The 16,812-nt window shown below is 41.4% G+C and overlaps 1 pseudogene; it reads left to right on the top strand.

Annotated features, from left to right (window-relative positions):
• The first annotated feature begins 1,774 nt into the window (after nt 1-1,774).
• LOC148694633 (uncharacterized) lies at nt 1,775-2,392 on the top strand (annotated as a pseudogene).
• The last annotated feature ends 14,420 nt before the right edge of the window (nt 2,393-16,812 follow it).

Raw genomic sequence — 16,812 nt, 5'->3', positions numbered from 1 at the left:
GAAGGATGAAGTTCTGGTAACCTTAGCCCCACAATGAAACCCTACTTCCGTCACGAAACCCTATTTCCATCACTCTCTACCTATTGATTTCCTATCGGCGTCGTACCCACTACCCATAACAACCCTTAACCCTTAACCCATGACCCGCAACCCACAATCCACAACCCATAACTAACTCCCAATTGCAACTATAAGCAAGTTCTTCGAAGTGAAGGATTCAAAGTCGAAGGCTGAAAATGACCTGGGAAAGGAGGGAGGATCCGTTGGATCCATTCCCAACATACGCTTAGTGCTTTTTGGGTTCTTTATTTTGTGTTATTCTATAATGCTTGGACTGTTCGAAAATGGTTGGAGTGTTCGAAAATGTTGGGGATTTGAAATTGTTTGTACTTTGTAATTTTGGATTTATATTTCCTAATTTTAAATTGCTTTGTTCGAAAATGGTGGGGAACTAAAAATTGTTTGGTGTTGTCAATTAATGGAGGACTTTTGTCTTTGTTTAATCATGTTGGAAAAAAGCTTGTGAGTTATGTATGTTTGGCAGTGCTTTGTTTATACCTTTATTTGTGCCTTGTGTGTATGATGCTTTATTTATGCCTTTATCTATGCCTTTATCTATGCCTTTATCTAGGACACCACATTGTCATTTGTATTATGTCTTTATCTGTGAATTGTTTTGTGGTCTTGGGTCTTGAATTTTAGATTTCATCACTTTAAAATAGGAATTTTTTATGCAGAAATTGGTGTTTCATCAATTTATAATAGGGTTTTTTTTTATGCTGCAATTTCAGGGAACAATGACCTATTCACAATCAAAATGTATCACGGTGGACAACTCAGTGAAGACTTTTATGTTGGAGGGAATGAGGATTTCTTTGACTACTGTGACAAAGATTTCATGTCATTGCTCGAGGTTGACAATATAGTTGAGGAACTGGGATATGGGAATATCTTCATGAGTTACCAGTATAGGTTCCTAGGGATGGAAATTCGAAATGGGTTAAAGCCTTTGATGACAGATTCAGATGTTATCAACATGTGCAAATTTGTGCCAAACCACACTCTGATTGATGTGTGTATTAAGATGATAATTCCTGAAGAATGTGTCTCTCAAGAGATGGAGTTTATGAAGTCATTTGAACCAGTTGCTCAGAGTAGGGTGGTTGTTGAAGAACTTGATGGTGATGAGGATGACCAATGCAATTTGATAGAGAAAAGGCCAGTGCAAGTGAATAGAGGAAAGGCCAAGCTAGCCATAGAATACCCAGTCAATGGCCTTGGTGATGAATGTAGTGTGCCTTCCCAATGTGTGATTCAAGCTGTTAAAGAAGTGCATGATGAAATGGGTGATAGAGTAGTTGGTGATGGAGTAGTGGGTGAAGGAGTGCCTGATGAAAGGTTAGTTGATGAAGGGGTGAAGGATGAAGAAGTGGTTGATATAGGTGATGAATGAGCGGAAGAAGAAGATGAGAATGACAGTGACTTCATAGAAGAAGAATTTCCTGCTCATGAAGATCACTTACATTTTATGAAGTTTGTAGATGATCATGTGGATGCACAGGAAGATGCAGTGTTGGTTAGCATTAGGGAACAAAATAACCCATAAATTGGGGAGGGATCTCGGCAACAAAGGGAAGAATTTGAAGAAGAGATTGATGTAGATCTTGTTGGTGAGCTGGATTATAATTCAGATGGCCTTCACAGAGTGCATGAAGATGAAGACGGTGGTCGAAGCAACAGTGAGCATTATCTTGAGTTTAATGAGAAGACTGACATGAAGAACCCACACTTGTCCTTAGGGTTGCTATTTAGGGATGCCACACATTTCAAAAAGCCAGTAGTTATGCATTCTATAATAAATGGGTATGAGGATGTCCATTTTCCACGAAATGAGAAGTTCAAGGTTGATGCAACATGCAAAGAAGGTTATTTGTGGCTTGTCAAGTGTGGGAAGATGTGCAATTCAAACAGCATGCAGATAAAGAAGATTTTGGATCACCACACATGTGGTAGATTATGGATGAATAGGAATATGAGACGGTCTTGGCTTACTGAGCAGTACTTGGAAATGATCCAACTTAATCCAACATGACATGTTGAGTCTCTAATGGACACCATTGAAGCTGAATGGAAACACTGTTGCTCTAAGATGAATATGAAGATTATAGAGGGTAAGCATGCTGAGCAATACATAAGATTGTGGGATTTTGCCGAGGAAATTAAAATGACAAACCCAGGGAGCACTGTGAAGATAAAGTTGGATGAAGGAAGGTTTCAAATGATGTATTTGTGTTTGGGTGCATGCAAGGAAAGTTTTAAGCATGGGTATAGACCCTTGATTGGTTTAGATGGTTGTCATTTGAAGCCTCAGCATAGGGGTAGATCCCAATGATGAAACTTGGGTGATAGCTTATTCAGTTGTCGAGATAGAGAACAAAGATTCCTGGACTTGGTTCTTGGAGATTCTGGCCGAGGATATTGGGATTATAAATCAGCATCGTTAAACATTCATTAATGATAAGCAGAAGGGTTTAATTCCTGTGTTCTTGGCGGTTTTTCCCGATTGTCACCACAAGTTTTGTGTGCAGCATTTGTACACAAACTATAGAGAACAGTTTAAGGGTAAGGCATTGAAGGAAGCTTTATGGGTTGTTGCCAAGACCACTACAATTCCTCACTTTAGAAGAGCCATGGAGGAGCTTAGATTGTTGAGCAAAGATGCATATGATTGACTCATGAAGAAACCTGCCATTCACTGGAGTAGGTTCCATTTTCAAATGCATACCAAGTGTGAAATATTGCTGAACAACTTGTGTGAAAGTTTCAATGCCGTGATAGTGAAGGCAAGGTCAAAACCAATTGTAACCATGATTCAGATCATTCATACCATGTTGATGATAATGATTCAAATGAGAAGAGACATTATAGTGAGACAACTTGGAGATTTGTGCCCCAAGATTAAGAAGAAGTTGGAGGTTGCAAAAATAGAGAATGGTCGATGCATTGCTCAATTGTCTGGTGGGACTAAATTCCAAGTGGATACTGGAGGAGTGACCAATTTGTTGTTGGCTTGACTGAACGTACAAGTTCATGTCGGGGATTTGACCTCACTGGTCTTCCATGCAGCCATGCCATTGGTGTTATTAATTACAAGAGGGAGAAGCCAAAAGACTGTATGGATGTTTATTATTCCAAGGTCAAGTACTTGGAAATATATGGACACTTAATCCAGCTAATGAATGGGATGTCAATGTGGGATGCCACTGAAAATCCACCTATCCAACCTCCTTTATATACTAGACAACCTGGAGGACCCAAGAAAAAAAGAAACAAAGAGGTTGCAGAAAAGGAGAAATAAGCTAATCCTGCACAAAATAAAGCCACTAACAGAAGTGGAGATATTCCACAGCCACAATAGCTCTCAAGGAAAGGCCAAATGACCGTCAAATGTGAAATATGTAAAAAAGAGGGCCACAATACCAAGACTCATCACATGCATCTTCCTACAAAACAAGATGTGACATATAACCTAATACAAAGTTATATGACTTCTAAGTTGATTTAAGACTTTATTAATCTTGAAATTCTTTAATTTGTTTTAGGCATCAAGTTTTGCACATGGAGCATCTAGTAATCCAAGTGGTGTACCAAGGAAGAGGGGAAGGAAACCCAAGGTAAGCACTGTTTCACTTGTTTTATTTAGTTAGGGTTTGTAAATGAATTTGTGGCCTATATTGTGACAACTTAGGGATTCTTTTGTATGCATTGGATGTGGATATTCTTTTGTGATAACTTGTGGCCTATATTGTTGTTGATTTGGATATTGTTGTACTGAACATTGGATGTAGGCATCAAGCACAGCTGTAGGAGGTAATTCAGAGGTCCAAACAAATAGAGGAGTGAAGAAGAGAAAGACAAGGCAACCAAGAAAGTGAAAAGTGTTGCCATACAAGAGCAAACTGGGTTTTTTTATGTTGGAATTTTTTGCTAGTGGATGGAATTTTTTGTGAATGTTGGCAATAGCTAGGAACTGCTTTTTTGCTCCCAATTGGATTTGTAGCTTATTAGGAATGGTTATTTTGCTACTAGCAGGATATCCTTTTGGGAACATGCTAGCTTGTTAGGGTTTTTTTTTTATTGTTATTTCCAGTTGAACTCCTAGATGTTAGCCTTGATTGCCAATATATGGAACATGCTTGTTATTTGGTTACCAAGAAAGTGAAATATATTGCTACTTTAGTTGCCTATTTGGATACTGGAATACATTTTTGCCTATTCATTGATTACTAGGTTCAATTATGTGGGAATATGCATTTCTGCATTTTGGATTGCATCTAATGCAATTGTTCATAATTTAGCCACCAAAACCCATAAAGAAAAAGGATTTTTTTTTTTTAAATGGCGGGAAAATTTTGAAATTTGAATTTTTGGCCACGTGGCACTTTTTGCTAAGTTGGCATGACGTGGCAGATGGATATCCACATGTGCAAGTTTTGGAAGGAGTGGGCTGACGTGTAATAGGGTCCACTAATGCCACGTCAGCATTTAATAGACCAATGGATGAAAAATCTAACGGATATTGACACACCCCGACCGAGACCGGAGCGTGCTGGCCGTCACACAAAGGTGACGTAGCCATGTGCACGTGCGGAAGCTAATAAAGTAGTAATCTGAAAGTACGAATAATTAAAAACTTACATACAAGGTACTAATATAAATGCTAGTAAGTGATATACAAAATCAGAGCAGGTCTAGAGCAGTCCAAACAAAAACGATAACAGTAGTACGCCCGAAGGCGACCCTACAATGTGGAGCGTCTGTCAGAACGCCGAAAAGCTCTCAAGGGAAACCACCGCAACGGCTAAGCAACTAGAACCTGGAGGGGCGCAAAACAAAAGCATGAGTGGGCAAAAACAACGCTCTTTGAAAACCATTTAGCAAAATACATTATAACCCCTCGCCGTAAAACCTGTATACTTCCCAGAAAATAAACATATATACGTATGTATAGATATGCCAGTCATGCTCAAAGATCTACTACTCATGCTCAAGAATATGCCATGTCAAAACCTCACAATGATATGTAAGTGCCCAGGTATAAATCATATCAACGTCATAACATCTGGCAGCCGGAGTCACCTAACGTGACCTGTACGGCTGCATCTAGAGCTCAAATCTCAATCTCAATATCTAAACCTGCCCACGAGTCGGAACCACCTAAAGGGGTCTGTACGACAGGCCTGGGTGTAACATGTATATACGCTCTAGTGCTACGATCACGTGAAGGCTGTGCGAATAATCGCGGGTCACCTACTAGTCGGAACCACCTACTGTGGTCTGTACGACAGGCCTATGCACCTAGCTTGGATCCAAGCTGATCATATGGTGCGGGAGGTGAACAACACGTGAAGGACTGTGCCCTACTCTGGGCGGGAGCACTAACACCGGGGGTGCAGGTTATGAGCTCTCTAAGCATCTCTAACCACTATTTAATGCAATCGTTAAATAACGCTTACCTGGCACTTACCTATGCCTCCACAGCACCAACATATAAATATATATGACATATGCATAATTGAATATATAATTAAACGTATATGCCACTACTCATGCATAACCACCAATTATATAAAGAAATGGCATATAACGAAGCATTTATACTAATTTCTGGGAATTAATATGTATATAGGTATATACGGAAAACAAAAGCCCACTCACTGGTATGTAGAAGGGTCGTAGCCCCCCTGTCTCGCGTGTGCACGCTCGTCCTCTGGGTACGTGTCACCTAAATGCGACACAACTATAAAAACGTTAACTTTAAAGCACATAACCCGTTTCTCGTAATAACTTCTCATACATTGCTCAAAATGGACAAATGAATATACCCACGTGCTCTACACAACCTCAGGATCACAACCATATTTCTAGAATAATTTTTGGACCCCACACGCGCCCCCACGCGCCAGCACAGGCACGGACCTACGCGCCCCCCACGCGCGGCCACGTGCCAGGCACACTGACGGTGTCAACAGACGCCGTCAGGAATATTCCGTCAAACTGACGGAATATTCCGTTAAATCTAACCGGATCCGTTAACGGCGTTAGGAATATTCCGTCAGAGTTGACGGAATATTCCGTCGCCTTCTTCATTCGATCGCCAGCGACGTCGCTGGCGCCGGAAACTGGGAAAACCTGCAACTTAGGTTTTCTCGCTCATTTTTCATCCGTTTTTCGTGATTCTTGGACCAAACGAAAGCCCTAGACTAGTAGAACATGTCCCAACAAGTTTTAAGGGCTAAAACTAAGAGATTATACCTGTCCAAAAACTCCAAGTTCGGCCAACTTCGAACCAGGCCTTCCCGACGTCCAAATTCGTCCAACGAGCTACTCCGACGCTCCTGGGAACCTCACCAACACATCTACAAGCTTTAAAAGTCCAAAAACTCAATGTATAAACTTTGCATGAACAGTACCCAAATCGGCCATTGATGAAACGACGTGAAAACGAAGTATTCCTCACCTGAAAATGGTATGGTTGTGCTCGCCTCGACCTCACGAGTTGAATGGCGTCTTTGGTTCCTTCGATCTGTGATGGTTTGAGTGTTTTTGATGTTTGTCCGTACGTCGAAGGAAGAAGAAGAAGAAGAAAGGGAGAGAGAGAGACACGGGACAGAGACAGAGAGAGGGTGAAGAGAGACAGTGTTTGTGCAGGTGTGTGTGTGTGGCCCAAAGCTTGCCAACACCACACAAGGTAACCAAAAACAATAATACGAAAACCAACTAGGGGTAAAAGGGTCATTTCCTAAGCACTTTTCCGATATTTTCGGGACGGGATGTCACAACCTTCCCGCCTTAAAAGAATTTCGTCCCGAAATTCAAAACAACAATGCAGCAACCCCCTAGTAGTCAAAGAACAATCGAGGGTACAAATCCCTCATCCGATCCTCTGTCTCCCACGTAGCTTCTTCGACTGAATGGTTTCTCCACAGAACCTTCACTAAATTCACTGTCTTGTTCCTCAGAACCTTCTCTTTCCAATCAATGATCGTCACCGGTTCCTCATCATACGTCAGATCTGGGTTAATCTCAAGCGGTTGAGGAGGTATCACATGAGATGGATCAGCAACATAGTGTCGGAGCATGGACACGTGAAAAACATTATGCACTCTAGCCAACTCCGGAGGCAACTCCAACCTGTAAGCTACCTCACCAACTCGTTCTGTGACTACGTATGGTCCGATGTACCTGGGGCTCAACTTCCCCTTTTTCCCGAACCGTACGACACCTCTCCACGGTGAAAGCTTCAGGAATACCCAATCTCCGACCTCATACGTTCTGTTCGTAGCATGCCGATCCGCTAGACTCTTCTGCCTGTCCTGGGCTGCTTTCAGGTTAGACTTAATCACCTGAACATTCTGAGTAGTCTCCTCGACAATCTCTGGACCTACTAAGACTCTTTCTCCAACCTCTGACCAACACAACGGTGTGCGACAAGCTCTGCCATACAAGGCCTCAAATGGCGCCATGCCAATGCTTGAATGAAAACTGTTGTTGTAAGCAAATTCCATCAAATCTAACCGCTGGTGCCAAGCGTCACCAAACTGCAACACCGAAGCTCGCAGCATATCCTCCAAGGTCTGAATAGTTCTCTCTGACTGCCCGTCGGTCTGTGGATGATATGCCGTACTATAAAGTAATCTCGTGCCCAAAGCTTCCTGGAAAGCTACCCAAAACTTCGATGTAAATCGTGGATCTCGATCCGAAATAATACTCACAGGGACACCGTGGTACTTCACAACCTTCGAGATGAACAACTCCGCTAAACGGCTCAAAGAATACTTCTCTCTCACTGGAATAAAATGAGCCGACTTAGTGAGTCGATCAACGATCACCCAAATGCCGTCAAAGCCATTATGTGTACGCGGGAGCTTGTACACAAAATCCATGGTGATATTTTCCCATTTCCATTCGGGAACGGGAAGCGGCTGCAACAACCCAAACGGCTTCTTCCTCTCTGCTTTAACTTGCTGACAAACAGCACATCTGCTCACATACTCGGCTATCTCCCTCTTCATACCCGGCCAATAATAAAATGGTTGAATGGTATGATACATTTTCGTAGCTCCTGGATGCATAGCGTAAGCCGAGATATGTGCTTCATCGAGAATTTCTTTCTTCAACTCCACACTCTTAGGCACGAACATTCTACCTTCTAGCATCAACATGCCATCCGAATCACGAACTCTGAGGTCTCGCCTCTTTCCTTGATCTCGAGCTTGAATAAGTTCTTGAGTCTCCTGATCAGCTACTTGGGCTTCAAGCACCCGATCAACAAGTATCGGCCTAACTTGGAAATTAGCAAGTAATGCCACATCTCGATCTTCGGCTTCTAGCCTTACTCCCGTAGTACGCAAGTCCACCAAAAGAGGAACACGACTAGCGTACAACGCGTTAATACGGCCCTATGACTTCCTGCTAAGTGCATCAGCCACTACGTTCGCACGACCAGGATGATAATTAATCGTGCAATCGTAATCGCTGAGCAACTCCAACCACCTCCGCTGACGAAGATTCAGTTCTTTCTGAGTAAAGAGATACTGGAGACTCTTGTGATCTGTAAAGATCCTGCACTTTTCTCCGTAAAGATAGTGCCTCCACAACTTCAATGCAAAAATGATAGCAGCCAACTCCAAATCATGTGTAGGGTAATTCGACTCATGAGGTTTCAACTGCCGCGAAGCATAAGCAATCACCCTACCATGCTGCATCAATACACATCCCAAACCATTTAAGGAAGCATCGCTGTAAACCTCGAAATCACCACTATCGTCTGGGAGTGCCAAAACAGGTGCATGAGTGAGACAATGCTTCAACCGCTGGAAACTCTGCTCACACCTATCATCCCACTCAAATTTAACATCCTTCCTCGTTAACCTCGTCAACGGCAAGGCAATCACCGAAAAATCCTTAACGAATCTCCGATAATACCCTGCCAAACCAAGGAAACTTCTCACCTCGGTGACGGTTCGCGGCTGTTCCCAACTCTCCACAGCTGCAACCTTCTGAGGGTCAACCAAAATACCCTGAGCAGAAATGACGTGCCCCAAGAACGCAACTTGGTCTAACCAGAACTGGCACTTGCTAAACTTAGCATATAACTAGTGTTCCCTCAACCTTTTCAACACCAAAGTAAGATGTCGAACGTGCTCCGCTTTCGACTTAGAATACACCAGAATATCGTCAATGAAGACAATGACAAATCTATCCAAGTAAGGCTGGAATACTCGGTTCATCAAATCCATAAAGGCGGCTGGTGCATTCGTCAACCCAAATGGCATAACCAGAAACTCGTAATGACCATAACGAGTCCTGAACGCCGTCTTAGGGACATCATCCCTACTGATCTTCAGCTGATAGTAACCAGACCTCAAGTCTATCTTAGAGAACACACAAGCACCTCTCAGCTGATCGAACAAATCATCGATACGAGGCAATGGATAACGGTTTTTAATCGTCACCCGATTGAGTTGCCTGTAGTCGATGCACAGCCTCAAAGTTCCATCCTTCTTCCTCACAAACAACACTGGAGCGCCCCAAGGCGAAGTACTGGGCTGGATAAATCCCTTATCCACCAACTCTTGCAGCTGAACTTTCAATTCCCTCAACTCCGCGGGAGCCATACGATAAGGAGTTAAAGAAATAGGATTTGTACCTGGAATCAACTCAATGGTGAACTCTACGTCTCGATCTGGGGGTAACCCAGGTAAATCCTCGGGAAATACATCTGGGAAGTGTCTGACCACTCTCACATCCTCAACTTTGTTAGAAACAGCTTCATCTAGCACTACGTGAGCCAGATACCCCTGACAACCTTTAGATAACAACTTCTTCGCTCCCAGCGCCGAAATAACGTCATGTCTCACCCCACTCTGATCACCCATGAAAGTAACCACAGGTAGTCCAGGTCGATGAAACGTAACTACTTTCCCGTAACAGTCAATGTTGGCACGATAGAAGTGCAACCAATCCGTGCCCAGAATCACATCAAAGTCCACAATATCTAACGGGATAAGATCGGCTGACAAAGCAACTCCCTCTACGATCACTGGACATCCTGGGTACACACAATCTACAACGCAACTCTCTCCTCTAGGCATAACGACCTCTAAATCATACCCTAGAGGTGTGGGGCGAGGTTGCGTCACTTGAGCAAACGTATGAGAAATTACGGAATGTGTAGCTCCATAATCAATTAAGACTCTAGCAAAACAACCAAGAATGTTCAACGTACCCATAATCAAGTCTGGGTTGTTCTGAGTGTCCTGCAGAGAAATATTGTGAAGATGCCCCTGTCCCTGCTGACGCCCACCGCGGCCTCGGCTCACCTGAACACCGCGTCCCTGAGCACCACGCCCCTGACTGGGCTGGCCTGACTGTCTCGAAGACCCTGCGCTGCTAGTGGCAATCTCCCCCTGCTGATACTGTCCTCCCTGATACCACTGTGAACCACCCGCTTGAGCTGGAGGATACGGCATATAGCCGCCCGAATACTGGGGATAGCCACCCTGGGGATAGGGATCCTGAGGGTACTGATACTGCCCCGGAACATAAGGAACAGCATCACCCTGATAATGGTAAGCACCACCTCGACCCGTCTGGCCGTAACTACTAGTACCCCGAATCTGCTGGAGTGGTGCAGGTGGTGGCATAAAGGTCTGATGTGGTTTCTGCTGCTGCTGACCCTGGGGACAATTCGCCGCTCTATGTCCCACCTGTCCACATGTGAAACAACCACTGCTACCACGTCTACACTCGCCGAAATGCCGGTTGTTACACCTACAGCAAATAGGGGCTCTACCTCGACCACCATCGCCCTGCCTCTGGCCTCTAGCGCCACCAGAAAATCTACCTCCACGACCCTGTCCAGTGGCACTGAAGCCACCACTCGAAGAACTAGAACTAGCTCCACTTCTCTTGAAGTTCTGAGTCTGACGGGGCCCGAGCGATGCCTGACCTTTGCCTTTGTCATCTTTCTTCTGGTTGCCGTCCTTCTCTTCATCAGAATCGCTCGACATATTCTCAGAGTCCTCGATCCTCAACAGTATCTTATAGAAGTCCCGGTAAGTCTCGCTGTGGACCGTAGACGCCATAGAACGCCACTTCTTTCTGGTGCCCAGACGGAAAAGACGGAGCATCTCCGCCGGATTACCAGCGACATCAGGGTGATAACGGGACAAGTCCGTAAACTTACGGTAGTACTCATTCGCTGACATCTTCCGCTGTTTCAGTTCGGAAAACTCCTGTTTCTTACGGTCAATGTACTCAGGGGGAACATACCTTATCCTAAACAACCTCGTAAAAACATTCCAATCAACCCTCTGATCCGGAGTCAACCTACGAAGCTCCTGCTCCCACCAAGCTGCCGACTCCGTATCTAGAAACCAAGCGGTCGTCTCGACCCACCTCTCCATAGGCAAGTTCCCCTGATTATGCAGCACCCGGAAAGTCTTCTCTATGTGTTCTAGCCAGCGCTCTGCGCTCTCGGGTCCCTCACTGCCCTTAAACTTATCCAGCTTCAAATTGTACATAGTCTCCAGAGGAGTCCTCTGGGGAGGGCGCATCACTGCCTGAAGGGCTGTAGCAAAAGCTTCCCCCAACTGAGTAATATCGGGGAAACTAGGCTCAGAAGAGCGACGGGGTTCCCGACGAGGCGGCATAGTTCTGACAGAAGACACCAAAATTATTAGAATACTCACAAGGACACAGGACTGTCAAACCTAGGCTCTGATACCAAACTGACACACCCCGACCGAGACCGGAGCGTGCTGGCCGTCACACAAAGGTGACGTAGCCATGTGCACGTGCGGAAGCTAATAAAGTAGTAATCTAAAAGTACGAATAATTAAAAACTTACATACAAGGTACTAATATAAGTGCTAGTACGTGATATACAAAATCAGAGCAGGTCTAGAGCAGTCCAAACAAAAACGATAACAGTAGTACGCCCGAAGGCGACCCTACAATGTGGAGCGTCTGTCAGAACGCCGAAAAGCTCTCAAGGGAAACCACCGCAACGGCTAAGCAACTAGAACCTGGAGGGGCGCAAAACAAAAGCGTGAGTGGGCAAAAACAAAGCTCTTTGAAAACCATTTAGCAAAATACATTATAACCCCTCGCCGTAAAACCTGTATACTTCCCAGAAAATAAACATATATACGTATGTATAGATATGCCAGTCATGCTCAAAGATCTACTACTCATGCTCAAGAATATGCCATGTCAAAACCTCACAATGATATGTAAGTGCCCAGGTATAAATCATATCAACGTCATAACATCTGGCAGCCGGAGTCACCTAACGTGACCTGTACGGCTGCATCTAGAGCTCAAATCTCAATCTCAATATCTAAACCTGCCCACGAGTCGGAACCACCTAAAGGGGTCTGTACGACAGGCCTGGGTGTAACATGTATATACGCTCTAGTGCTACGATCACGTGAAGGCTGTGCGAATAATCGCGGGTCACCTACGAGTCGGAACCACCTACTGTGGTCTGTACGACAGGCCTATGCACCTAGCTTGGATCCAAGCTGATCATATGGTGCGGGAGGTGAACAACACGTGAAGGACTGTGCCCTACTCTGGGTGGGAGCACTAACACCGGGGGTGCAGGTTATGAGCTCTCTAAGCATCTCTAACCACTATTTAATGCAATCGTTAAATAACGCTTACCTGGCACTTACCTATGCCTCCACAGCACCAACATATAAATATATATGACATATGCATAATTGAATATATAATTAAACGTATATGCCACTACTCATGCATAACCACCAATTATATAAAGAAATGGCATATAACGAAGCATTTATACTAATTTCTGGGAATTAATATGTATATAGGTATATACGGAAAACAAAAGCCCACTCACTGGTATGTAGAAGGGTCGTAGCCCCCCTGTCTCGCGTGTGCACGCTCGTCCTCTGGGTACGTGTCACCTAAATGCGACACAACTATAAAAACGTTAACTTTAAAGCACATAACCTGTTTCTCGTAATAACTTCTCATACATTGCTCAAAATGGACAAATGAATATACCCACGTGCTCTACACAACCTCAGGATCACAACCATATTTCTAGAATAATTTTTGGACCCCACACGCGCCCCCACGCGCCAGCACAGGCACGGACCTATGCGCCCCCCACGCGCGGCCACGTGCCAGGCACACTGACGGTGTCAACAGACGCCGTCAGGAATATTCCGTCAAACTGACGGAATATTCCGTTAAATCTAACCGGATCCGTTAACGGCGTTAGGAATATTCCGTCAGAGTTGACGGAATATTCCGTCGCCTTCTTCATTCGATCGCCGGCGACGTCGCCGGCGCCGGAAACTAGGAAAACCTGCAACTTAGGTTTTCTCGCTCATTTTTCATCCGTTTTTCGTGATTCTTGGACCAAACGAAAGCCCTAGACTAGTAGAACATGTCCCAACAAGTTTTAAGGGCTAAAACTAAGAGATTATACCTGTCCAAAAACTCCAAGTTCGGCCAACTTCGAACCAGGCCTTCCCGACGTCCAAATTCGTCCAACGAGCTACTCCGACGCTCCTGGGAACCTCACCAACACATCTACAAGCTTTAAAAGTCCAAAAACTCAATGTATAAACTTTGCATGAACAGTACCCAAATCGGCCATTGATGAAACGACGTGAAAACGAAGTATTCCTCACCTGAAAATGGTATGGTTGTGCTCGCCTCGACCTCACGAGTTGAATGGCGTCTTTGGTTCCTTCAATCTGTGATGGTTTGAGTGTTTTTGATGTTTGTCCGTACGTCGAAGGAAGAAGAAGAAGAAGAAAGGGAGAGAGAGAGACACGGGACAGAGACAGAGAGAGGGTGAAGAGAGACAGTGTTTGTGCAGGTGTGTGTGTGTGGCCCAAAGCTTGCCAACACCACACAAGGTAACCAAAAACAATAATACGAAAACCAACTAGGGGTAAAAGGGTCATTTCCTAAGCACGTTTCCGATATTTTCGGGACGGGATGTCACAGATATATTATTTTGAAATAAAATAGTGCATGAGGTATGAAAGTAAAATGTTTTAAAAATATTGTATGAGGTTGTAATAGACCTCAAACTTAAGTGGGTATGTAATTTACCCTTTTTTTCACACAAACATATTATTACTAATACAAATAACATCAAATTTTTTTCAAACAGATATCATGAACTAATTAATCAAATTTATAAAACTCATAACCTTCCTCTTTAATAATCTACTGGCCAATTTAATTATGACCACCTAAAATTTGTAATTATTCTTTTTTTGGTTAGGCTGTAGTATTTTTTTTTTTTTAAGGAGAAATTAGGTTCTTATCCCTTATTTTGCTACTTCATTGATTAAAACCTTATTCTTTTTCAATTTTTGTTCAAGATCCTTGGGTATTAATAAATCATTAATTATGTCAATAATACAATATTTTTTTATTTTTAAATATATTCCTTTAGTGTTAAAAATGTTACCATTAGTATATTTATATTTATGGCTAAAATTTTTATCATATATTTTTATTTTTAGTTTGTACCCATTTTTAATTTGCAAACCTTTTTTTTTTTTTTAATTTGTACCAATTTTCGTTTTCAGTTTTAATTTGTACCCATATATTAATTTCTTTTTGTGCCACATATTGTTTAAAGTTTTATTTGTATTTGTGCCCATGTGTTTACCGTCATGTGACATTGTATAATTAATCAATGATAGAAAAATTACATCCAGTGTATTTATGTTTTATGGCTAAACTTTGTATCATATATTTATATTTTTAGTTTGTACCCACTTTTAATTTGCAACCTTTTTTTAAATTTGTAGTATTTTCTTTTTAGTTTTAATTTGTACCCATGCATTAATTTTTTTTTTTTGCGCTCATATTTTTTAAAATTTCATTTGTACTCATAATTTTTTAATCTTTTATTTGTACCCTAATTTATTTATAATGTACCCATTCTTCTTTATTAATGTACGACTTTGTTATATATGAAATGTACCAATTTTTTTAACACTATGGATACATTCTTTTGCCATTTATTATTTCTTAGTGTTACATAGTTTTTATCCATTTATTCAATCAAAATGTTTGAATTTTTTTTATTGTAGCCATTTCTAATAGTATTATAATAAGGGATTTTAAATTTATAGGATTATAAATTTCATAAAATATCAAACAATTAATGTCAAAACTATAAAAATATAAATATTAATAGTAACATAATGAGGTGTACAAAGTCAAGAGACTTTGATCAAAGTTTGAATATCATTAAGGTTTTAGTCAAAGAGTGTTAGAGACTAGGGACTGCATCCAAAGTATCCCTTTTTTTTTTTTGGTTTTTAAAAAGGTGCTAATACTATTTAGTTTGCATGATAATTTTATAATAGAATCATGTACACGCATAACAATTTAATTACCTTAGCAGTGTAATAGGGAATTTTGACGAATTCTAGAATCAATCATTTTGAATTCCTTCCAAGGATAAGTTATTATGGGGATTAAGCTCGACTAATCTCATGTTAATTTATATAAAATCTTGTGATTTTGCTTCTTTTCACCCCGTTTGGACTCGGTTAGAACACAAAAAGGGGTCTAAAAGCTCTGCTTTTTGTATGTTCTTACGTTTATAGCATATGTACACTACAAAATGTCCTCGGAACGCATTGTACATTGTTGCAAATGCCACCCTGTCTGACAGTCTGAGTGAGAAGTGGCTACAATTATTTGATAACCACTTAGTTTCAATTTTTGTTTTCATTTTTTCGAAAATTGAAAAATGAAATTTTGTTTGTTAATTTTTAGTTTTCAATTTTCAAACAAATGAAAACAGAAAATTACTTTTTGGATGACCGTTTGATAACAATTTCGTTTTTAGTTTTTGTTTTTACTTTTTTGAAAACCGAAATCTAGTTTGGTTACTACTTTCATCTTTCAAAAAAAAAAAAAACGAAAACTACTTTCTTGCTGGTGATAATAATTTTGTTTTTAGTTTTTGTTTTCACTTTTTGAAAACTGAATTCTTGTTCGGTTACTATTTTCAGTTTACAGTTTACAAAAAAATGAAAACTAAAAAATGACTCTTGATAGGATTTTTACGACACGCGCAAAAGGGTTAAAAACACCTATAATACTTGCAAGAGAAACAAGGATATTGTAGTATAGATGACTTTATCAAGATCGTTCTCTACAGGAATTATTAAATAATTCATATTAAACCAAATCTCAATTACTTATTTAAAGGCAAAGTTTTGGGATGATTGATTTTATGACCTAATTAAATAAAAATGAACTTAATAAAAAAGAGTGGAAAAATATGCAATATTAAGAGAAGGAGAAAGAAATAGTTTTTAGAAATCAAATTGAGAAAGCATTAGAGTTCCGCCGTCACCTTAACAATATATGCCTACTTGGACCCCTAATATAGAGCATATATCAAACATACAATCAATCTATGGTATTTAGATCAAATCTAAACATGCATGACTCATTACGTTTTGTAAAAATCCTCTGAAAAACCATGCAACCCTTAAGACGTGGTATTCATCCTAAGTGAACTTGCATATATTAACCACAAGAAGCATTCGTCAATTTTAGGGACCGACCTCCGACCAAAATTGCATTAAATTACTTTTCTGAACATCGTAATGTCGCGAATCATCAAAACACTTAGATAGTTTAAACCGGTGATTAATAATTTAAAAACCTGCATGCATATTATCATAAATGAATTGAAAATGAACTACATATTCTTGCAAAGGC

The sequence above is a fragment of the Pyrus communis genome, chromosome 8 (genome assembly GCF_041283825.1).
Source record: "Pyrus communis isolate YQ-2024b chromosome 8, ASM4128382v1, whole genome shotgun sequence".
Classification (NCBI taxonomy): domain Eukaryota; kingdom Viridiplantae; phylum Streptophyta; class Magnoliopsida; order Rosales; family Rosaceae; genus Pyrus; species Pyrus communis.
The sequence above is the reverse complement of the archived record's forward strand: the minus strand, read 5'-3'. Positions and strand labels throughout refer to the sequence as shown.